We start from the raw sequence: 26,586 nt of genomic DNA, 5'->3' as shown, positions 1-26,586 counted from the left end.
AAAATGATCACCTACAGCCGCAATTGTTGACTTTGCTATACATTCATTCCTTAATCTCCATGCCGAAAAGCAAACGTGTGAGTAGCACGAGACGGAGGGAGTATAATACTAATAGGCATACTCAAACTTACGATTAAAGCTATTAGGAAGATACTCCTAAGGTCAACACATATTTAGAGGATGAATTACTCGATCACTGATTAGTCATAAAACTAAGTCAGTGTAACCCCAAGGACATTACACGAATGATTGGTAAACTAGAATATAGCGATTAGTCTTTCTCAAGCACTATGGTATATTCTTTACCTCAATCAAAGTCCTTTGCCATGGTTAATATGATATAGACTTGCTATGCATAAGCTTGTTGGCGTTATTAGTTGATCAAGGCATGAGCTACGGTGGAGCTGCAGCTTGATCAAGGCATAAGCTGCGGTGGAGCTGCAGCTTGATCAAGGAGAGAAAGAGAAAGAAGAGACAGCTTGATCAAGGAGTAAGGAGGAAAACTTGATCAAGAAGGAAGGAAGTACCCGTTAGAGGCGGTTATCAATTACGAGTTAATTCAACGGCTACTAGCCGTTTGATGTTTTGTTCATAGCGGTTGTAACCGATTAAGTAGTGAAGCTCTTGTTCACTCACTTGATTCATGATGTGTATAAATAGATTAGAGAGTTCGTTGTAGTAAGATACGCTTGTAGCTACTTCTTGAGTTCAGTAAAAGATTCCAATACAATTCTCTCAATTCTTCTTCCATCTTCTTCCCTCAAAGATATCTTGTTCTTGTTCGATCATTTCACTTAGTTCTCCAACAATTGGCGCTGTCTGTAGGAAAGACGATTGATCGATCAAAGTAAATGCAACAATGGTAGCAAGGCTCGAGGTAGAGAAGTTTTCGGGAAAGAACGATTATGGCTTATGGAAAATGAAGATGAAGGCGGTTCTGGTGCAGCAGGGGTTGGCCACGGTTCTCACACCGGCTGACTTTGATGAAAAGGGCAAGGCTCCTGCACTGGATGAAAAGGCTCGAGCGAAGTTGGAGGAGATGCAGTTAAATGCCCATAGCGCAGTGATACTATGTCTCGGAGATAAAGTTTTGCGTGAGGTTCAAGGGGAGACAACTGCATCTGGAATTTTGAAAAGGCTCGATGATGTTTATATGGCCAAGTCTTTGGCCAACCACCTTTATATGAAGAGATGTCTATATTCATATAGCTTCTCAGAGGATAAGTCCATCGTGGAGCAGCTTGAAGATTTCTGCAAGTCTGTTGATGATCTTGAAGCTGTTGATGTCATGATCAATGATGAGGATAAGACTATCTTGGTTCTCAATACCTTGCCTAGCTCATATGATCAGTTGAGAGATGCTATTCTCTATGGAAGAGACAAAGCTATCACCTATAATGAGGTGTATTCTGCACTCATGGCTAAAGAATTGCAGAGAGGCAGTTCAAGAAATTCTGAGTCTCAGCCTGAGTCATTCAACATCAAGAAGTGGAACAAAAAGAAATTCAAGAATAGCGCTGTGGAGACCAAGCCTGATAGCTCTGGGATGAAAGAAACTAGATCTTGCCACTGGTGCAAGAAATCAGGGCATTTGAAGAAGGATTGTTTTGGCTGGAATAAGCAGCTAGCCTCAGAAAACAAGTCTCAGACAAATGTGATCAGCAGTGATGGAGAAGATGCTGCTGAAGTCATGAATGTGATGGACAGAATTGAAAGAGATTCTTGGATAATGGACTTAGGATGCTCATTCCACATATGCCCAAATCCAGACTGGTTTCATGATCTTTTTCATTGTGATGGATCTGTGTTACTAGGGAATAACAAAGCCTGCAACATCAAGGGCATCGGCAACATAAAGCTGAGATTAAATGATGGAACTATGAAGATTCTCTCAGAGGTCAGGTATATCCTAGAAGTAAAGAGAAATCTTGTGTCTCTATGTACTCTTGAAAGAAAGGATTATTCGTTTATCTCTGAAAATGGAGAGATGAAGGTCTGCAAAAATCAACAAGTAAAAATGGTAGCTCACAGAGCAGGCGGCCTATATTATCTTCAAGCTACTGTGATTTCTAGAGAATCCCATGTTGCTGTAATAAATGATATGAGAAGGTGGCACCTAAGGCTGGGGCATCCTGCTGAAGGGACTTTGAAAGCATTAATCAAGAAGCAAATGATTGGAGTAAGCAGCCAAGAAAGGATGGGGAAATGTGAAGATTGCTTGCTTGGAAAAGCAAAGAAAATTTCATTTCCAGCCGGTAATCACTCTTCTACTTCTCCTCTTGATTATATTCATTCAGATTTGTGGGGCCCATCTCCAGTCAAGAGTCTTGGTGGAGGAAAGTATTACATGTATGTCATAGATGATTTCTCAAGAAAAGTATGGGTCTATATCTTAAAGGAGAAATCAGAGGCTTTCCATACATTTAAGAACTGGTGCACGGAGACGGAGACTAAAAAGGCAGAGTTCCTAAAGTGCTCAGAACTGACAATTGCTTGAAGTATTTGTCAAAGGAATTTGATACATTCTGCAAGGATAAAGGGATTAGGAGGCATAGAACCGTTCCTGCTAATCACAGCAGAATGGTGTTGCAGAGAGGATGAACCGTACACTGCTGGAAAGGGTGAGGTGTCTGCTGTCATCTTCTGGGATTGGGAAATAGTTCTGGGCAGAAGCTGTGAGCACAACAGCTTATCTGATCAACAAGTGTCCTTCCTCAGCCATAAGGGGTTCAATACCAGATGAGAGATGGTATGGTTCAGAGCCTGATTACTCCAGATTGAAGCCTATTGGATGCAAGGCATTTGCACATTTAAAGCAAGGGAAATTGAATGCCAGAGCTCTGTAGTGTGTCATGATAGGCTATCATAAGGGAGTTAAAGGATATAGACTTTGGTGCATAGAGCCTGGGAAACAAAAAGTGGTGATCAGTAGAGATGTTGTTTTTCTTGAAGACAACATGCCTTTTTTGTCCTGCAAAAGTCAAGAAGATGCAGCTGGAGCAGCAACTGAGGGAAGTAATGATAATTCCCCACTGATTGAGATGCAAGATGCTTCATCTGATGGTGCAGGAATAGAAGTTGATGAAGCAGGTGGAGGATTTGAAGAAAATCAAGAGAATGATCCTACTGATCAGCAGCAACCTGACAGTCAACAGGAATATCAATTGGCTAGGGACAGACCAAGAAGAGCCAATGTGAGGGCACCGACAAGATTTCATGACTATGAGATGCTCTACATGTAGCTGAACAAATGTAGACTACAGAGCCTAGCTCCTATACTGAGGTTGTGAATGGACCAGAGAGAGATCAATGGATCCAAGCTATGAAAGAGGAAGTTGACTCTCTGATAAGAAACAAAACCTGGATCTTGGTTGAGAAGGCAGAATTCAGAGAAATTATTGGATGCAAATGGGTATTCAAGAAGAAAATAGAATCTGCAGATGCTCAGAAAGTCAGGTTTAAAGCAAGACTTATTGCAAATGGCTTCAACCAAGAATAGAGGATGGATTTTAATGAAGTCTATTCTCCAGTTGTAAAGCACAACTCCATTCGAGTGCTACTGGCAGTGGCAACTAAGAGGGGTTGGGAGCTGGAGCAAATGGATGTCAAGACAGCTTTTCTGAATGGAGACCTTGAGGAAACCATTTACATGGCTCAGCCACAAGGTTTTGAGGTCTCTGGTTCTGAGCATAAGGTGTGTATGCTCAAGAAAAGCATTTATGGTCTTAAGCAATCCAGCAGGCAAAGGTACTTGAAGTTTGGTGAGAGTTTATCAAAACTGGGTTTTGCAAGATCGCTTTATGATAGCTGTGTATTTGTGAAGAAGGAGAAAGACAAGGCACCCATCTATCTGTTTTTATATGTAGATGATATGCTGATATTAGGTCCTGACATGGAAGAGATAAGGAAAGAGAAACAGCAGCTCAAGTCAGATTTTGAGATGAAGGATCTTGGCAATGCGAGTAGGATTCTTGGAATGGATATAATTAGAGATAAGAGGAAGGAGAAGCTGTGGCTATTCCAGACTGATTATATCCATAAAACTCTAAAGAAATTCAGGGTTGATAATATGAGAAGCACAGCAACACCCATGGCTATGCATTTCAAGTTGTCAAAGAATCAGGGAGCTGATACAGATGAAGAGAAGAAAGAAATGGAGTTAGTGTCTTACTCCAATATTGTAGGCAGTTTCATGTACTTAATGATATGTACAAGACCTGACATAGCTCATGCTATAAGCACGACAAGCAGATATATGGCAGATTTTGGCAGACAACACTGGAGTGCTCTTAAATGGACACTCAGATATCTTGTAGGTGCAGATAAGCTGGGCATATTGTTCACTGGTGTAGGTGGAGCTGAGGAGGAGCCCTTGGTAGACTATTGTGACTCAGACTATGCTGCAAATATTGACACAAGAAGGTCACAAACTGGTTACATTTTCACTTTGTTTGCATCTGCCATATGCTGGAAGTCAAGTCTACAAAGTGTGGTTGCTTTATCAACAACTGAAGCTGAGTATATGTCCTTGACTTCAGCAGTGAAAGAAGCAAAGTGACTACTTGGACTCATAGCTGAATTTGGAGTGCAACAGAGAGCTGTAGCAGTGCATTGTGATAACAGTGGAGCATTGTGTCTTGCTAGGCACCAAATGATTCATGAACGCCGCAAACACATTGATGTGAGGCTGCACTTCATAAGGGAAGAGGTAGAAAGTGGCAGGATTAGGGTAATAAAGATTGACATAGCCCACAACCCTACTGATATGCTTACGAAGCCGTTGAGCAAGGAAAAGTTTCAATATTGCTGCAGGCTCGTTGGTTTACATACTGTGAAGTTCTGAGAACGTCAAGCCATGACCAGCCAAGGTGGAGATTGTTGGCGTTATTGGCTAATCAAGGCATGAGCTACAGTGGAGCTGCAACTTGATCAAGGAGAGAAAGAGAAAGAAGAGACAGCTTGATCAAGGAGTAAGGAGGAAAACTTGATCAAGAAGGAATGAAGTAGCCATTAGAGGCGGTTAACAATTACGAGCTAATTCAACGTTTGATGTTTAGTTCATAGCGGTTGTAACTGATTAAGTAGTGAAGCTCTTGTTCACTCACTTGATTCATGATGTGTATAAATAGATTAGAGAGTTCGTTGTAGAAAGATACGCTTGTAGTTACTTCTTGAGTTCAAAAAAAGATTCTAATACAATTCTCTCAAATCTTCTTCCATCTTCTTCCCTCAAAGATATCTTGTTCTTGTTCGATCATTTCACTTAGTTCTCCAACAACAACTAATATCAAACTTAGTACACATCATAGCATACATGAGACAACCATCTCCAGAACTAGTCTCTTTGACACTTGACTAGAGACAAGACAATTCCATCTTGAATGATAAAAACCTTTTCATGGAATTTCTAATACTAAAATGTTCCAAGAAATGTATAGATATAAGATTCCTAAGATAATCTCATCATTCTTTCTAGCAATCTTAAAAGAATTTAGATGCTCAGAATGTTAGGGTTTGTATACTAGAAATCACCTTTCGAGTGATTGAATACTGTAAAACTCTAATAATTATTTTTGTCATAATGTTGTTATGTTTTACATTTAATGGATGTTTATTGCATATTTAAATGTATAAGCGAACATAACATAAGTCTATATCTTTGTTCTAGTAGACCGGTTGTGGGCTGTGCTCAATTTAAGGTACGCGGTCAGTTCTGAACAAAGAAAAATAAGAATTTCACAACCCAGATAGACCTAGACTACCTATCGTGAAAGGTTGCAATGTCAGTCCGATTATTTCTAAGCCTTATTGAAATATGATGACGTTGGTGTGGTATAGCACTGAATGGATCTAACAGCAAGACAAGTCTTTATGCTATCTACTGAAAGACGAGGTCTTGATAATTAATTTCTTAACCAATGTACGTTAGCATTGAGCATACGATATTGAGTATCTACTACTTTGACTTACCAAAGGTTCGGGTTTTTCGTCACCCAACGATCCAGGTATATTGGGTAGTGGTGATCATTATCTAGCGGTGCTAGGATTGCTATTATGTTGAATCGTGCGAGAGGAGAGTCTCGTTTGATAACATCCACAAGAGGAGCTTGAAACAAGGTTTTATTATTCGGAACCTAGCTAGTTGGAGTTTAATTACTCTATGAATAATAAATAAGAGTTTCTTGCTAAGTCTACTCTTGGAGAATAAAATATGTTAATTAATTAAGTCCATAGCAGACATTAATTAATTAATGGATGTTTCTATCTTAAGCGCGGGAAATAAATTAAACAAATAAAAGGAAACCCGAAATACTTGTAATTTCAGATTTGGAAAGGCAGTGCAATATTACTTCTGTAGTGGCTGCTTGTAATATTCCAATACAAGCTTATATTAAATTGTGGGTTCAATTTAATTAGTAAAAAGCTAATTCGGTGAGGCGATGTCCAAATTCTTCCTTAGATCCCTGACTGGGCCCAATATGTGACTTAATATAAATAGGAGAATAAAGGAGGCAAAAAACATAATTATTATTTGCTAGAATTTTCGTCCCCCTCTAGAAAGAGAGAGAATTCAAAAATTGCTCCCTCCGTGAGTTGAGTTCTATCTTCATTATTCGAGTCCTAGTATTCTGGTGAGATTTGCCCACACAAATATCAGTATACAGTCCGGGACACCAGTCAGAAGATCATAGGTCGAGTACTGAAGATCTTCACGTGGAGACGGAGCAAGCCATCATCGATTCTTGATTGAATCAACGAGGTAAATTGGCTAATTCCGTAGTGAGCATGTTTTAGGGATTTTATATGCTAAAACATGTTTTAATTCAAGTTATGAGCATGATACATGTGATAATCACGCGTAGAATTTGTCTAAATAATCTGCTAAATAGATCAAATTTATGTGATCGGATTTCATGCACGCTTCCACTGCCAACCCCCTCACAGAATGTAATTAGTTTATCTTAAATCTTTTATCTTAAATTGGGTAGACAACCAATTTCCTACGCCTAGATGCCAATCTTAGTTGTTTGCAACTTTTGTAGATTTCATCATCGTTAGAGTACCAATAATACCATTTAATGCACTTTCAACTTCCTTGTGCTTAGAGCACAGTTAAGGACACAAGTCAAATTTCAGACATTTGACAACTTTGATAAAACACATATACTCTGATTTAGATGCTTGCCTAAGACCACAAAGGTCTTCATAAGCTTTCAATCATGTGTTTCTGGCCCTTTATTACATACCCGTTAGGATGTTCCATATAGATGATTTCCTCAAGACTTCTATTAATAGAAAGTTGTCTTGAAAATCATAATACATACATTCTAATTCCTCTCTTGATCTTCATACAAGTTTTCTATCTTTCAAGATTACAGAACTTATAACCTTACATCATTTGGGACAACCTTAAAACATACTTCAGTACTCAACTCCAATTACTTGGACACCTTTTCAACACGTGTTGGAACAACATTACACCCTGAGATGTGCTAGACTAGAGACGCTCTAGCCCACAACTCGTGTTTTGTAGAAGGTACTGATGTTGGTAGTTTCTTTAAAGTGCAATTCGTTGTATCTAACGCTTTGAAGGGGTTGGCAGTGGAAGCATGCGTTCTAACGGATCACATATACGGATCTATTTTGCAGATTATTTAGACAAATTCTATTCGCGTAATTATCACATGTATCAAGCTCATAACTTGAATTTCAAACATGCTTTAGCACAAAAAAATCCCTAAAACATGCTTACTACGGAGTTAGCCAATTTACCTTGTCGATTCTCCAAATAATCGTAGATAAGAATAAAATATTATATTATCCTAGTTAGCCAATTTACCTTGGAGTAAATCCATATAAATCCATAGAATTAGATAATATTATATTATAATTATTCAAATCCATCTACGATTTATCTAGGAACAAATCCATATAAATCTATAAGATAAGAATAAAATATTATATTATCACTATCCAAATCCATCTAGAATTTATCTATGCATAAATTCATTTAAATTCATAGGATAAGAAGAAATAATATTATTATTATCTAAATCCAACTAGGATTTGTCTAGGAATAAATCCATATAAATCCATAGGATATAGATAAAATTTAGATTATTATTTTCCAAATATAACTAGGATTCATCTAGGAATAAAATACATATAAATCCAATGAATAAGGAAAGAATCTAATTAATCCATGATTTGATATTAAATCAAATCTTATATAATACATAAAATCCATAAAAGATATATTCAAATCTTATTTTCAATTCATCTTGAATATTTTCCAAAATAAAATCCAAGAATCTAGGGAAATCTTCCCAAAAGATTTTATTTTCATTAAATAATAATATTTTAATGATATCTTTTAATAAAATAATTAAATAATCATTAAAATAATCCTTCATCGTTATCTCATCGTACGAGGTTCACACGAACGATGAACGACGAAAATCCGACGAGTTCTTCATCGGAATATGACGCACACGGCGTCTCGGCCATCGGCGCGCCAGCGTCTTGACCAGCGGCTCGTCGGGAGTCGCCGGCGTCTCGGCCAGGAGCGTGCGCGTAGGCGCGGCTCCTCTCGGCCAGCGGCGAGCGCCCGTCTCGGCGTCGTGTTCCGACGAGTGTCGACGTTCTCGGCCAAGCGCGCATGCGGCGGCGCGCGCCTCTCGGCCAGCGTCTTGACGCCCGTCTCGGCCATCCGAGCCGTCGGGTGGTGCAAGCTCTCGGCCAGTGGCGCGGACGGAGGCGCGCCTCTTCTCGGCTAGCTTCGACCGCCCGTCTTGGTCCTTCCGCCTAGGGTTGGAGCTCTCGGCGCCTGTTGTCTCGGTGGTTCTCGGAGGAACCACCGCACCTCGCCAGCTTCATGTGTCAATCTCGACGCGGGTGCGTCTGGGGCTTGCGGTCTCGGCCGGCGGCGCGCAAGCCCTCGCTTGTCTGCGTGTCGCCCCGTGATCGTGGATCCCCGGCTCCCACTGTCTCGACATCCCTACCTCGATTGCGCGTGGTTCGATCCGTCTCGGCGCAAGCACTGACGGATCGCACGTCTCGTACGATCGAGTAATTCAAGTTCTTTGATTCAATAGTTCTTGAGTTCATCATGCATAATAAATTAAACAAAACACACAGAACATGCTTCGAAATCAAATAATACATGCATACATGAATTTCGCGAAATTTAAATCCAAATAATCAGAGCCAAAACCTGACTCTGATACCAATTGAAGGGGTTGGCAGCGGAAGCATGCGTTCTAACGTATCACATATACGGATCTATTTTGCAGATTATTTAGACAAATTCTATTCGCGTAATTATCACATGTATCATGCTCATAACTTGAATTTCAAACACGCTTTAGCACAAAAAAATCCCTAAAACATGCTTGCTACGGAGTTAGCCAATTTACCTCGTTGATTCTCCAAAGAATCGTCGATTGCTCGCGCCTTCTCCACGATGATCTTCAATACTAGACCACAGATCTTCTGACTGGTGTCCCGAACTCTATTCCGACATCAGGGTGGGCTGATCTTATCGAAACACTAGGACTTGAATAAAGAAGACAGAAATTTCTCACGGATGAGGAGCTGAAAATCTCACGGAAGAGAAAATCTTTTTGAAATTTTCGTCCCCTCTAAAATTAGAGTGGGCGAAATTTTCATGACAATTAATTGTATATCTTCTGTCTCCTTTATTCTCCTATTTATAATAGTTCATATTGGGCCCAGTCAGGGATCTATGGAAGGTTTTGGATATGGGCTCCCCCAATTAGCTTTTTACTAATTAAATTGAACCCACAATTTAATACAAGCTTATATTGGAATATTACGAGCAGCCACTACAGAAGTAATATTGAACTCCCCATCCAAATCCGAAATTACAAGTAATCCGGGTTTCCATTTTGTTTATTATTTATTTCCCGCGCTTAAGATATAAATGTCCATTAATTAATTAATGTCTGCTATAGACTTAATTAATTAACATCTTATTAATTCCAAGAGTGGACTTAGCAAGAAACACTTATTTATTATTCATAGAGAAATAAAACTCCAACTGGCCAGTTTCCGAATAATAAAACCTTGTTCAAGCTCCTCTTGAGGACATTATCAAACGAGACTTACCTCGCGCACGATTCAATATAATAGCAACCCTAGCACCGCTAGATAATGATCACCACTACCCAATATACCTGGATCATTGGGTGACGAAAAACCCGCACCTTTGGTAAGTCAAAGTAGTAGATACTCAATATCGTATGCTCAATGCTAACGTACATTGATTAAGAAATAGATATTTATCAAGACCTAGTCTTTCAGTAGATAGCATAAAGACACGTCTTGCTGTTAGATCCATTCAGTGCTATACCACACCAACGTCATCTTATTTCAATAAGGCTTAGAAATAATCGGACTGACATTGCAACCTTTCACGATAGATAGCCAAAGCCTATCTAGGTTGTGAAATTCTTCTTTTTCTTTTGCAATGCATTGCATAGAACCGACTGTAGTTACCTTAAAGTGGACGACGCCCACAACCAGTCTACTAAGCAAAAGACTTAGGCTTTGTTACTTCTTATGCATTTAAATGTTTATAAAACATCTTATAAACGCACAAGCAAACACAATGTATTAATTTATTGATTCTATTCGTGCGAAATGCTCGAATAATACTGAATCGGGTCAAAAGTGGATTGTAGAGTTTTTCCGTACACAAGCAAGATTCTATTCGTGCGAACTCGCTCGAAACATGCTTTCCAGTATACTAAACCTAACACGCTTATCCCATCAATGATAAGATTTTACTGAGTACAACTCATCACTTAATCAAACTTGTCTTAGAAAGACTTCGATTCCTTCTTACATGACTATCCCATTCTTTATAAGAATGCTTGGATTCGTCAATGGAGATTAGACTCACACTACTCATCATAACTCTTTGCTCGTCTCGTTATGGTGTAAACCATTGAGACTTGTTAGTCTTTCTATGTCGCACTAGTATAAGTATTCTGAATCTCTTGAATAATCAAATGATTCTAACTTATAGTGCATCAAACAGACATTCTCGACTTTCAAGCTATTTAACAAACAAATTGTTAAAATCTTGATAGTCTAGATCAATTTGAACAATCACTAAGTATTTTCTTGGCCTTAAGACTAAGAGCCATAAATACTTTATTATTCATTGTTTAAGAAGTTGATGTGTTGTTTTAATACTCAATCTTGTTGCACTTATATTATTTTAATACTATGATGCCTTAAACATCAATCATAAAATAATAATTGAGCATTAATAGCTCCCACTGCAACAAAAACCTAACTGGATCAAGATCTCTTACTTATTAGTTGCATTGTCATGTGAGTCATTGTCCTTCTCTAAAAGAGGTCAATCCAAGTTACAAAACATCTTCACTTCGCTTTTAAACAAACATTGAATGACAATTCAGGCTCCCCGATTTCTATATCTAGTCTTTTGTTCAAATGAATCAGGACTTAGGAAAAAAGCAGCCTTTATGAATTCGTCATCTATCATGTTACTTTCTTCTAACAGTAATATAACGACTATTATTATGAAGATTTTCTACTTTTCAGTTAAACTTCTCGTAGTCATTTCTTATTACTTTAGGCGATGACTTGGGTCAGAAACTATTTGAGTGATCAAAAGATCCTCAAAACATTATGTTACTCTAGGATATTCCAATCGAATCATCTTGACAGATTCTACTGATATCCATATTTCATCGTCATTAACCAAGACTTGTCAGGCTACTTAAAGGAAAATAGCTTGACCTTATTCCTCAAAGAGCTTGTCAAGTACATGCATAATGCAATCTCGATCATTCTTCGTGGAATTATGTCGAGGAAATGGAGGACATGAATCATTGAGTATAAACTCCAAGTTTTTAGCAATGAGAATCTTATCCATTTTTGTTTCCGTCCTACATAATTTTGGCATTCGAATTTACTTTCTTTAAGGATCGCAGACAAATATTGAATGACATAATGAAGATTTGGCAAATAAACTTATTATCACATACTTATGCTCAATACATAATCTCAAATAACCACAAAACAATTATGTATCTTGCAACTGTAAAATTTAAATTTTGTACCCTCCAGCAGAGGTCAATACGCATTAAAATTGTAGCATTTTTACTGGTCACAACATCGACGAATAGTCCAGAGACCGCAGCACGGCATGGCTGTCAAATGTTGCCTAAGCACGACCATCAGATTTAGCATTACAGGATCTTGTTTCTACAACACACTCCCATAACAATGCTCATGTGCTGATAAAAAAATCAAGCTATCTCATAAATTCTGTTTGAACTTCTGAAAACTTGTAATTTCTTAGGATTATTGTCCCCACAACATGGGTGGCGATAATATTAGAAATTAATTTATAGTTCATACTATTTATATTTGAAAAGTCTGCCCTTATGAACTTGCTATTTCTTAGGATTATTGTCCCCACAGCATGAGTGGCGATAATATTAGAAACTGGCTTCATAAATTTGCAAACCAATCGATGGAGACCGTATAAAACGCACTTGTTGTAATTATCACTTAGATATTTTATATGGTTTTTGCATAATTATCACATAAGCAGATAAAACAGATAATCCACTTAAAATAGATAAACACCAAATAAACAGATAAATCCATTTAATGCATGACATTTAAACACACCGGATAGTTAAAGACAATTATTTAATCTAGTCAAGGGAGAAACAATTAAATAATTAAGTTTTATCTTTGATAATTGTAATATCCCAACCTTAGAAGAATTAGGAATTAGAGATTAGAATTTATAGTTTAGTTAGTGGTTTTATTTGCATATGTTTTTGTTAGAAATAGAAGAGATAAATATAGGATTTTTTTTTGGAAATTTAGGAAAAAGAATGAAATAAAGAAAAAGAAGAAAGAAAAAGAATATGAAGTTGATGAGTAATTTAGTAGGAAAAAAACGTGTCATGTGGAGAATTAGGAAAAAAATAAGGAAAGGAAAATAGGAAAAATAATACCCATCCTCTTCTTTCTTCTCTCTCTCTTTTTTTTCGTTCTCCATCTGCCCATGCCAACTTCATCTCTGTGTAAATTTTCAATAGCCCTCTACTCCCTCCGATCAGCTACCGCGAATCCTCCGGCCGCTCCACCGTGAAACATGTAATACACTCCATCAGTCCAAGCTCTCAATTCCCCATTCTTCCCCTCAATTTTGGAGCTTAGGTTGCAAACCCACTTCCACTAATCTTTGGAAAATTGTTGAATTTAGAGGTTAGCTTCCTCCATAACCTCTTCAATCATATTTCTAAGTATAGTAGTGATGTTATTTTGATGTGAATCTTGTTGTTTGGTCGAAAATTAGGGTTCATAGATTTGGGAATTTTGTTGTTTGATGCTTTGGTGTAATTTGGCTATTGAACTATGCAATTGGAAGTAGGATATAATATTTAAGCATGAAAGTGATAGGAAAAATTTGATTTGTTTTGGGAGTTCTTTTGTTGGAGAAATAGCTTGTTTGTAGACTGTTCTGAGGCTACTGTACTGATCAGTTTCGGCCCCTTTAACATGTTAGAATTTATGTTCTAAAATTTTTTATGCATACTATCAGGTCTTGGGATGATTTCTGCAAAATTTCAGATCGTTTCGTCAAGGTTTGATATTTTTAAAAATTCATGCTAAACCGTCGCCAGAATCTGTCACAAACTGGCAGGCTGTAGTAAAACGTTCATAACTCCCTAATTCCTTGGAATTTTGAGGAAAACCTTTTTTGTAATTAAAATAGACATCTAGAGGTTTATTTTGGTGTAGGGCTCGACCCCTAGTTATCTCCGAGCTAAGTCAGTTTATTATATGAAGTTGATGTAATGCAGTCAATATTTTTCTAAAGCTTTAAAAGTTGAGAATAAAGGTTTTTATGCTAAAAGGGAGATAGATAGATGTGATATTTTGGCTTACATATTTGTGCTTTAAGTGTTTATTTATGAAGTGTATATGTGGCTATTTTAAACCTAGGTGAACACGGTGCAAGCACAAGCAATAAGGGAAAGGAGCACCTCCCTGGTTGACTAAGCCAGTAATAGCGTTTTTTTTTACGTGTACAGGTAGTGTACGCGTGTTCTAGAATTTAATTCCTTTAACTTCGATAAATGTTACTATTTGGTTGTGTGATTCGTATGCTTATGCCATAGAACTTAAAAATGATTGTGTGGATTTTGTATACTTCCAAGTGATGTAAATAGCTATATGTGTTGAATAATGTGAAAGTTGATGTGAAATAGTTGCGTTGTGCCCCATTGCTTGAGTGAACCACAGGGTATAGTTGGCATGCCATAGGACAGCAGTACTGCACACATGTTGATCACTCGTCTTCTGGACAACCGAAGCGATGATCTATATGATATATCGATTGTTGAAATGTACCCTATATGGGTAATATATGACAGTTGTCTTGCATAGGCCATTTGGAAGATTACAGTGTCCGATACGGACTTACATGATAGACGCCCTCATAGGGCTACAGATAGTGTCCGTGTACCCGTGTCCATCACTAAGCATAACTTGGGGGCTGAATGTGACTTTCTATTTTTGAAATAATATGGTTGTGCTTTGAATTCTTTAAATAGTTATGTTTCTTATAGTATAATTATGTTGACGAAGGAAAGTGACTGCTGACAGGATCCTTTGTTTATATCATGTTGTTGTACAGGATGAATGTGTTGATTATTTGCAAGTGATATATGTGATCTTAACTGATTCAAACTTTTAGTAAGGATAATATTTGGTAATATTGTTTTAAATTTGTATATTGATGCCGATGTAAATTGAATATGTGTTGTACGACATTCCAGGTAATAAAGTGTTTACTTGTGGTAGTGATATAGATTGAAGTTTTAGAGGTTTTATTCTGGAATGCGATTACACTACGAGCTTTTCGAAGCTCACCCCCCCTTTCTTCTCCATCTTGCAGAGTATAGAAGCGAGTGAGCTCGCTAGTTGGCAGCAGCACGTGTCAAGTCACTACCCTCCCTTTTTGCTGGTAAAGTTGGAGTTCTCACGTGGCATGCTTAGGCTAACTTTTGGTTGTTTGTAGTTAGTTGGAAATGTAAGGTTATAACCTTCTTTTTGCTAGTGAAGTTGTATAAATATATATCGAAACAGGTTAATGTTGTTTTGTTATGTACAGTAGTAAACAGTTGTGTTATCAGGTTTAGTTTCTTTTATGATAGTGTTGTATGTTGAGTGGTTGCAGAAAGGAGAGAGAAAAAAAAGAGGTTTTGTTTATCTATCGTACCGAAAGGTAACGTCACTTATTCGGTTAAAACTAACCGAGTAAGGGGTGTTACAATAATAATTATCCAAATTCATTTAGGATTTATCAAAATAGAGTTAACTACCTAAATCCATTTAGGATTATTCTAGATTTTATTTCGATAAAATCAAATCCTGCAATTCAGGATAATGTTGATCTAAGATTATCATTATTTAAATCTTACTAGAATATTACTAGAAAGAAACAATTCCATCATTATCCATAAGATAAAAATAAAATCCTATCAACCAAGATTTATACAAATCTTAATTCTATTTAGAATAGACTTCCAGAATATATCAAACATTACTTAGAATGTTTTAGGTAAATAAAATTATCTAAATCCAATTAAATAAGGATTTTCTTATATATCATTAACATCCTAATCTATCTAGGACATAAATCCAAAAGATAAGGATAACTTGGATTAATACTTATTTTAATCCATCTAAGATTTGTCTTAATAGAATTAAATCAATTCAAATCCATATGATAAATTAAATTAATATAAATGTTTATCCTAATTCATCTAGGATTTATCTTGGAGTAAATCCATATAAATGCATAGAATAAGATAATATTATATTATATTCAAATCTATCCAAGATTTATCTAGGAACAAATCCATATAAATCTGTAAGATAAGAATAAAATATTATATTATCACTATCCTAATCCATCTAAAATTTATCTATGAATAAATACATATAAACTCATAGGATAAGAATAAAATAACATTATTATTATCTAAATCCAACTAGGATTTATTCTAGGGATAAATCCACATTAATCCATATGATATAGATAAAAATTAGATTGTTATTATCCAAATTTAACTAGGATTCATCTAGGAATTGAATCAATAAGGACAAAATCTACAATTAATCCATGATTTAATACAAAATCAAATCTCATATATAAAATCCAAAAAAATATATATTCAAATATTATTTCTAAATTAATCTTGAATTCTTTCCAAAATTGAATCCAAGGATTTGGAAACCAATCAAAATTTGGAACAATCTTAGCGAACCATGCTCGGCAACACGGCACGAGTCCGGGCAGCCTGCCGTCGCCGGACTTCCCTCACCGTCGCTGCTGTTGCTGCGTCGTCGTCGCTGCTGCGTCAGCTTCGCATCAGCTGCTACTCGGTGCTCGCGGAACTCCCACTGCTTCTGTACGTTCTTCTCGAGTCTGGGAAACTACCCATGAAAGGCTCCCACTCGATTTGACGGTCCTCTCCGTCGCACATAGGCGTCGGAGCTGCTGGAGTTTTCAGCCTTTTTGCCGCACCTGGTCTGCCGGATCTCATACGGCAAACAATTCACATTCACGCAAACAAATTCTACCATCCAAGAGACATAAAATAAAATTTACGGCGCATGAATTTCCATGAGTTCATGATAAATCAATTCAAGAAGGCATCTATTGCAAAGAATTGATGAGCACGATTAATTCAGGTAAGTGATCAAAAAAGTAATGATTACTTTTAATAAGGAAAAACATTCCATCACATCACAACTATTCTCGACGGCGTGGCTTGCCAATTAGGCGACGTCATCGTGTAACCATTCTTCGTTATTGTGATAAAATAAACAACACATACAAACCAAGAAACAAAGGCATTCAAGTAATTTACATAACATCAAATTAATCCACATAATCAAAGCCAAAAATTGACTCTGATACCAATTGTTGGGTTTGATGCCCCTCAGCGGAAGACTTGTACAAAACAAATAAATCAGATAAAGATCTATTTGACCGATTATGCGATTAATCAATTCACATGTTAAACAGATAATTACATGCTAGAACGCAAATAATTCATGCTTAAAGAATATAAATCCTAAAACATGATTTCTACAGTTTAGAGTTACCGATTTTGATTCTCCAAAGAATCGTCGATTGCTCGCGTCTTCTCCACGTGATGATCTTCAATACTTGACCACGGATCTTCTGACTGCTTCCCAAACTGAATCTCGATATCAGGGTGAGCTGATCTTATCAAAATACTAGGACTCGAATAAAGAAGATAGAACTTTCTCACGGAGGAGAGTTGAAAAACTCACGGAGGAGAAAATAAAAAAAGTCTCTTTCTCTTTTTAAGGGGTGGACGTGATTTAAAAAACTTAAATTCTATCTCCTTTATTATCCTATTTATATTAAGTTACATATTGGTTCCAGTCAGGGATCTTGGAAGGTTTTGGATATGGCATCGCCCAATTAGCTTTTTACTAATTAAATTAAACCCACAATTTAATATAAGCTTATATTGGAATATTACAAGCAGCCACTACAGAAGTAATATTGCACTGCTCATCCAAATCTGAAATTACAAGTACTCCGGGTTTCCGTTTTGTTTGTTATTTATTTCCCGCGCTTAAGATATAAATGTCCATTAATTAATTAATATCTCCTATGGACTTAATTAATAAACATCTTATTTATTCCAAGAGTGGACTTAGCAAGAAATACTTATTTATTATTCATGGAATAATTAAATTCCAACTAGTCAGTTTCCGAATAATAAAACTTTGTTCAAGCTCCTCTTGAGGACATTATCAAACGAGACTCACCTCGCGCACGATTCAACATAATAGCAATCCTAGCACCGCTAGATATTAATCGCCACTACCCAATATATCAGGATTATTGGGTTGCGAAAAACCCGCACCATTTGATAAGTCAAAGTAGTGCATAATCAATACCGTATGCTCAATGCTAACGTATGTAGATTAAGAAATAGTATTTTATCAAGACCTAGTCTTTCAGTAGATAGTATAAAGACACGTCTTGTTGTTAGATCCAATCAGTGTTATACCACACCAACGTCATTTTTTTCAGTAAGGCTTAGAAATAATCGGACTAACATTACAACCTTTCACGATAGGTAGTCTAAGTCTATCTGGGTTGTATATTTTTCTTTCTCTTTAGCAAAGCATTGCATAGAACCGACTGTGTTACCTTAAAGTGGACGACGCCCACAACCAGTCTACTAAGCAAAAGACATAGAATTTGTTTGTTTCTTATACATTTAAATGTTTGTAAAACATCTTATAAATGCACAAGCAAACACAATGTAATAATATATTGATTCTATTCGTGCGAACTGCTCGAATAATACTGAATCGGGTTAAAAGTGGATTGTAGTGTATTACGTATATAAACAAGATTCTATTCGTGCTCGAAAAAAAAAATTCAGTATACCAAACCTAACATAGGGTACTCGAGCAGCGCGTACTACAATAGCGGTGGTGGTGCTGCGAGTACCGACACCAACACCCCCGCCGTCGACACCGGCTACGGGGATTATTGGTCTAGTCACGCTCCCCCTCCATCCCAGCTGTGGAGTGACCTTCCCCCTTCCTCACACTTGGATCATACTTGTCCCAAGTATGTGGTTGGACCTTTCACTCAAATGCTAGTTTAAGTCACTTCCCTCTACTTTCTACACACACACACACTAAATTAAGCAAACACAAAACACAAAGATATTTACAAGACAACACACAATGACTCAAGAAACACACGAAAGACATACCAAGAAAGTTGTATGAAAAGCTTAATGATACCCCCATGAACCAAGCTCAAAACAGATTTTTAAAACATAGTTTTTTTAAACACAATTTTCTTCATCGAACAATGTGGTTCCAACCGTCGGTCTCATCAAGATAGTTAAGCACATATCACAAGCAAAAGATTCACTCCCTGACCCTCTCTAATTGTAAGGACAATTCTCTCAAGAATAATGATGAAAATGCAATCAAGGAGATATCACTTTATCACATGTAGCTCAAGAGGGTCTTTTACGGGATGTAATGGGCTTTGGACCATTTAAATATTGTCGGTTAGATCCTAGGGGTCCTAAGCTATTGAGTGTATTCAACAAAAAAAACTTTTGCTTATTCTCCAAAAAGATACTTAGAAACTCCAAACACAATCACCTACAATCAAACCAAAAGCTCATTTTCTTCTTCGTCTTCTTATTTTTTCTTTTTCTTCTTCGATCTACATCTACCTTCCCACACATTCCTTGTCATTTTCTCTTTGTTTTCTACCTTCCTCTTTTTCCTTCTTTTTCTGTTTTTTTCTTTTGCTGTTTCTTTTTCTTCTCTTCTTTTTTTTCTTTTTCTTCTTTTTTTTGGTAGTCACTGTTTCTTCTTCTTTTTTTCTTGGTGGGAGGCGGTAGATTTTTTTGAAGTTCAAAACTACTATCTCTTTCCCAAAAGGTGGTGATCATGTTGGAGCAACTAAGCACATTTATTTTGCACAAGAGGGAAACCATTTTCTAACTTGAAAAAAAATGTAGGCTCAAGGTTTCAAAATGGCAACTAGGAGCAGTTCTTTTCGGTTGATGTAATCACAAAGAATAAGGCTCAATTTGGCTATTTGGCTTTTCCTAGTGCCCTCTATCTATGCCATAGTGACCAAGTGATATCAACAATCATGCAATGCAATGTCATTCCACGCTCGAATACATGTAGAAAGTGTTCTACTTTGAGGCTTTGAACCTTACCATTTGTGGGCTTTTATGCAAGTGATAGTGCTTCACATTTCCATCACACTCAACTTCATTCAATCAAAACCACAAGTTCTTGAATAGATTTTTCAAAACAAAGCAAGTCATGCTTTTTTTTTGCTACGATTCAATAAGGGGATCATTACCAAATCATGCATCAAGGCTTGGAAAAAAGATAAAACACAACTCTTTACAAAAACGACACAACACCAACACGACCGAACAATAAAACAAACCCTCTCCTCACACTTGGACCTTGCTTGCCCTCAAGCAAGTTTGGTTAAAATATTGGAAAAGGAAACACATCACATAAAAACTTAGAAAACCAAGAATAACACACAAGAATCCCACCTCCTCACACTTGGGCATTGCTTGCTCGAGAGCAAGTAGACCAAGTGTTTAGAGATAGATTACTAACAACACGAAATACAATTACAAAGGCCGGCAAGGCCACAAAACATGCAAAACAAGGCCGACAAGGCCATAACACCAAAACACTTTAAGTAAACACATACATCACACATACAACATATATATACAACAAATAAAAGAGAGGGTTGGATAGAAATCACCTCCCCCGCCATTTGCGAGGGGTACGGGCTGATGCGACAGGTGGTGGTGCTGGTGCAGCCGGCTCCTATGGTTTCAATCCCAGCCTCATGTGCTAGCTTGGCGGCTCCTTCGGATTCAGCTACTTTATCCACTTTGACATCCAGATTGCCCTGTTCAACAAACTGGGCAGGATACGTGTGTTCTTCTAAAAAATCATCATCAAATCTTGCTTTCCAATCCTTCCAAGTAGATCCACTCAACTTCCTTTTAGGATCCCTGTAGAGTTTGGAACCCTTCTCTGAACTCATGTAAACTACACAAACATTGGGGCTTATACACAACATGTCGTCGGCCGAAGCCCAACCGGTCACCTCCTTACGCCTCTTCAAAACTTTGATTAGCTCATCTTCTTGACTTTCAAATAGGCCACTGATCTTGGTAATAGTCTCATTTTCTTCCAAATATTTGAGGTTGGAAGGAGATGCATTCAGCTCCAATTCAGGTGGATGAATATCCAATGCATGCAATTTTTCCTCCACTTTTGGGTTGGGCAGCCCATTCTGAGTGGGCAGTTCCTTAGAATCAGGCAGTTTACATCTCTCAGGCGGGTTTATGTGATTCATCTTCTTGCACCAACTCATTATTTCAGCGTCTATCTCCTCATCACTAAGCCTTTGAGTGTTGAACAACTTGCATTCACTAAATTCTTCGAGCTCAGCTTGTTCTTTAATAGAGGGCAATGGATACACATCTTGCAAAAACTCGGCATCAAGAAAGTTGGGACCTTTCAACTCTTTGATCAACTTTCCACCTTGGCCATTTTCCAAATCACTATTGATGATAACAGGGAGAGTGTTATTTTCCCCTAAGCAGACATGGTTGAGTTTGGTGGCCGGCGGCTTGAACTCCAATTTAGGTGACCGAACTTCCAACGGTGCCAGTTTCTCCTCCGCCCTCAGACTGGGCAGTTCGCCCGGATTGGGCAGCTTGTTGGCAGACTTTGCATGCTCCAATTTGTTGCACCACTTCATGATAGCCTCTTCTGGCCTCAAAGGTATGGTAGGCCTATCGGGATGAATGGTGATATTCTCTTCAATCTCCTCATCGCTATCCTCTTCATCTTCAAACCAAGCAATCACCTGACTTGGGCAGTGTGTTGCACTGGGCAATCTGGGCTCATGTTCTAATGTTTCCCTCGGTCCGCTGTTTGAGTTATTGTTGAATGAAGCTTTCAACTCTTTCCCGGACCTAAGGGTAATCTGATCAAGATTCTCCTCTCTTGGTGGTTGCACTTGGGCCGGAATTCCTCCACCATTCTCATGCATATCATTGATGGAAGTCGCCAATTGTGTCATTTGGCGTGCAAGATGATCAAGACTAATCATTAGCTCATATTGTTCCTCATGCATCTCATGCACCACATTGTAATTGACTTGTAAATTGTTTTTCATGAGTTGTTGGGATGTGATTAGATCCTCCATCATATCTTCTAAGCACATGGGCGGCATTGGCAAATGATTTGATTGATATTGGTCGAATTCTTGTGGCTGGAAACACGGAGAGAAATCACTTTGATCCGGAGGCCAAAAAACATGATTTCCATCCGACTCTTGGAAAGCTTGGTGATGTACTTGTGGTGTTGGACCTTCATATTGTTGGTTCGGATTGGTCCATTCAAAATAGGAGTAATCACCCCATCCATGATCGTAAGGATCTGTGAAATGATCCATGATTCCCTTTAATGGCGCACCACTCTCATCATTGCTTCTTGAATGGGTTTCCTCGTCAGTTCACTCCTATCCTTCTGACTCTTCAAACTAGCATTCTGTTGAACTAGGCAAATCGGCTTCTTCACGCAGCCTCTTCGTCTTCTTCACAATTTCAATATCAAACAGAAAATTTGGGGAAGAGGACCTGCTTGAAACAAAAAATAAAATAATGGAAAAGGGAAAAAAAGAAAAAAAAACAAATCAAAAACTATATACAATAAGTGTAGAAAAACATAACAAGACAACACCACCGTTCCCCGGCAACGGCGCCATTTGAGAGGAAGGGATTTTGCACGCGTGTCGTAGGCGCGTGTCCCTTCCTATTCAACAATATTTATAAGTTCCCACTTTCCAAAATACTATTAATTAGCATATGGTAAGTTAGGGTGTCGAACCCACGAGGAACGGTTGCATCCGTTATGTATTTCCACACTTAAGAATGGTTTTGGCGATGCTGCCACGCTCTAAATTGGAGGTGGGAACTAAACTACTAAATGCTAATAACACTTAAGCTAAGATTGGGAACTAAAAGTGAAAATAACATGCAAGTAAAAGAAAGCATTTAAACTGGAATGTAGACTGGGCAAGTTGATAAACTGGGCAAGTTATCAGAAAAACAGAGCAGCGGCGAGAAATTTTTGCTCTTGGCAAAAAAAGAACTAAGCAACAACATGCATGAATATTCCTGAGTTCCGAAAGCAAGAGGAACTAAGCTAAAAATCTAAGGAAGATAAACTAAGTATTAACTCCTAAAGAAAGCTAGAAACTAGGAAAGTGACCTTAAAAGTGGCTAAACCAATTGACTCATAAAATGCTTAGATAACTTAAATAAACAGAGTAATACACCTCAAGAAAGTAGCTTAACACAAACCTAAAATAGCAAACTTGAAAATAAGGTTTTTGAACGAAACAAGCAAGAACATCAACAACCAAACATATATGCTAAACACTTAGAGAATTAAATACACCAAAAGCTCTTTAAGATCAGCCCAACAACCTTAACTAGAGAGTTAAGATGTTGGAAAATGAGTACAACAAGGAACTAGATCATTCAAAGCATTAAAACACTACATAACTACAAGCTTCACCCCATGGTGAGCAAAAGTGGCAATGGCTGCCTATGGTTCGAAATTTACTTCAAGGATGAGAGAAAACTAAGCTTAGAGAGAGAAAATAAAACTAACTAAAGCTAGCTAAAAAGTGGTGGTTCAAAAGTGGTTGAAAAGTTGTTCAAAAGATAAGTTTTGTTGTTTTAGTTCACTTCTTCCAACCAATCTGATGTAGAAATCTTATCCACTCCCCATGATGGTAGTTGGCTTCTTTTGCCTTCAAAAGTGCCGCTTGTGGGCATTGGTAGCACAAAGACTCGTCAATTTTGCTTTGAAATGCGACTTTGAAGAGCTGTCAACATTGCTCGGACACTGGCCAATCCATCAAACAGGGCAGTTTGTGTCTTGTGGATTCCTTCCTTCCCAAATTACTGAATTTGCATCCAATTTGCCTCTACTTTTGCATGTAATCCAGAAACCATTCCATTAGCATGCTAGTCGGACCATTCCATTCATTTCCTGCCAAAAAAGCATCTTTTTCATGCAAATATTCAACTAATAAGTACGAAAAAGTGATCGTTTCCGAGTGACGAAAACTAGCCTATCACCCCTCCATCCCAGACGTGGAGTAGCCCTCCCGGCGGATCCCAGATGTGGAGTTGCCCTCCATCCCAGACGTGGGTTGCCCCTTACCATTCACCTTAGTTGCGGGGTCAGTCCTCCTACCAGATGATTGTGGGACGTCCCCAATCCCCGTATGGGGAGTACCGGTCCAACATGGACGCGGTCAACAATCCGAGCACAGATACAACTACTCCCACCGTCCTACCCACCCAAGGTCTGGGTGATTTTGTGTAACACCCCGACTTTTTCTACCTTTTTTTTATTTGTTCTTGTAGTGACATCGTTTGTGCACCTGCAAATTTTTGCCTTTTGTTTCGTTAGTGGAGAAAAGAATTTTATATTTGGACCTATTACAATTATTCTTTTACAAGTCCAATTATTTTTTTCTTGAGTAAGCCCACTTAGTTTCGAGCCCAAGTCAATTTTATTATTTCTACAAATCAGTTACGGAAGGGAGATTTAATAGTAGTATTTTAAGTGACAAATATACATGAAACCGCTGCAGATAGTCTTTCCACCAACAATCAAGATCCACTCTTTCAAAAATATAGCAACAATCAAGACCTTGTTATATATAGGTATATCCCACGTTCACACAATAAAAAAAAAGTTTTTACCCGATTTTTTTCAAAACCCTAAAGAAAACCGAGAGAGTTAGAAAGGAGAGAAGGGGTGGTGCCGTCTTGAGAAGAAAGCTGCGCAAATTCCAGCAGCGAGGGTGGCGACATGGTTTCTAGTGGAGCAGTAGCGGCTGACCCGGCAGCGACGACATCGACTGTGCCGTGACAGCAGCGGCGCTGTGTTCTGACCAAGGGAAAATAGTAAGGAACGCGGGCTGCCGGCGATGGAGACCGCTCAGCGGCGAAGCTGTCAGCATACAGTGACAGCAGTGGTGTTGTTTTTGGAGCTGCTGAACTGAGAAAAACGAGGAGCCCAGCGATCTTTGCGGCGTCGACAAGTCCGAGAGAGAGATGAGAACAAGCAGCCACGAGAGAGAGCGAGGCAGTGGTGCGGCTGGAGCTGGACCTAAGGCGAGTGTAGTGGCGAGTGGCGACAACAGTAGTGGCTGAAACGACGATGGCACTGCATTGAGGTGAAGGCAGCAGCTGTATACATCTAACGACAGCGACGGAAAGACGATGAGAAGGAGACGACGGCGCGACGGCAGACAGCAGCTGCATGGGCAACGGCCGACGGCGTGAGGGGAGAGAGAGTCAGGCGACGACGTCTCAGGGTAGGTACAACTCAGCCGCTGGTGGTCCATCAATGAGATGGAGAGATTGAAGTTGGCCGATTGCTGTAGATGGAGAAGAGGAGGTGTTGGCGGTGGAAGAGAAGGAGAGAGAGAGCTTTGCGTTGGAGAAGAGAGAATTGGGAGATGAGAGTGACGTGGTGAGAGGGGTGTTAGGAGTTTTGTGATGATAACAACGAGTGAGGGTGCATCGGAACCGAGCGTGGAGTGTGCGACACATGATCAAGAAGTTTGAGTTCAAAACTCTGTTATGCAACGGATATTTAAGTTGTTACACATTCATGGCAGTTTCAACTGCATGATACAATCCCTATAAATATTGCTGCAATCCAAGGAGTTCATTGAGAAGAAACGAGAGAGAGAAATCAGCTGAGAGATCATAACAACAATCAATAGCTAGAGTATCTCAACAATCAACAACTCAAAAATAAATATTATATCAGCGATACAAGATCTCAAAAGAAGGAAAACAACTCAACGGAAGCAGTTGAGAGAAGGAATATGCCACGTGTGAAGACATGACACATTCTAAACATTTAAATTTCTTCAACGGTCTTGCTCAACACTCACTGCATCCGTCATGCTCAACTTGCACATTTTTAAAAAGAAATGCAGGGCTGAGTACTTGATGCACTAAGTGGACACATGCCAAAATAATTTTCATAAAATATTGTGTCAGCATTTAAAAGTGAACTCGGGGTTTTATAAAAGACCAAGTCACCAAAACATTTTCTCGCTCAAAAGTATGGTTGCAGCCCATTTTTCTCTCCTCGTACCATATCTGAACCTCATATGTGAAACGAGAACGTGGCCACATTCTCGATCACTGGACCGGCCAACTCGAAAGATAGCGCACGATACCCTCTGTGTACACTAGATAGACCAACTCATAACTGCTAGTAGGGACTCACTCCCCACTAGGGCGATCAGATAGGCACATCCTCAAAAACAAAATACGGCATGCCACAATATATTTGGAATTTAAGCTCATAACTCATACTTGAAAGATATTGCGTAAATTTAAAAGTAAGCCTACACATTAATGTAGGATAGAAAGCCCACCTCGATCGTTTAATTTTCTAAATTTGAATTCTCCTCTTCGATCTTACTTCGCTCGTAGAGATAACCCATTCGATCCGAATTCTCTGTGAGTTTAGAACATTGCTCCCATCCTTCTCATATTAATTCCAACCCAAAAGTTAGAATTCTCGAATCAAGCAATTTAAAAATAGTCAACTTCTTAATTAAATAACAAATGGTCCAACCTTTATATTATTCCTTAGCCCAAAACTTAAAATGGGGCAGCCCAATTCAAAATGAGAGGAGACCTTTCTCCCTTCCCCTTGTTAGAAATTAGACCGGAGCAAAAGCGAAATGGAACAACAAGAACACGAGGATATACGTGGTTCGGCGTAAGCCTATGTCCACGGGAGAATAACGAATCAATTTACTTCAATCACGATCAAGAACTACAATCATACAACAAGATCACACACTCAAGA

At 38.4% G+C, this 26,586-nt stretch overlaps 1 long non-coding RNA gene across 1 annotated transcript; it reads left to right on the top strand.

The window, feature by feature from the left end:
- The first annotated feature begins 12,965 nt into the window (after positions 1-12,965).
- On the top strand, positions 12,966-15,214 carry LOC121793771. Its single transcript, XR_006049162.1, has 3 exons — positions 12,966-13,281; positions 14,023-14,111; positions 14,978-15,214. It is a non-coding gene; the product is annotated as an uncharacterized LOC121793771 (long non-coding RNA).
- Positions 15,215-26,586: the final 11,372 nt, after the last annotated feature.

The sequence above is a fragment of the Salvia splendens genome, chromosome 3 (genome assembly GCF_004379255.2).
Source record: "Salvia splendens isolate huo1 chromosome 3, SspV2, whole genome shotgun sequence".
Taxonomy (NCBI): domain Eukaryota; kingdom Viridiplantae; phylum Streptophyta; class Magnoliopsida; order Lamiales; family Lamiaceae; genus Salvia; species Salvia splendens.
This window is presented reverse-complemented; position numbering and strand designations above follow the sequence as displayed.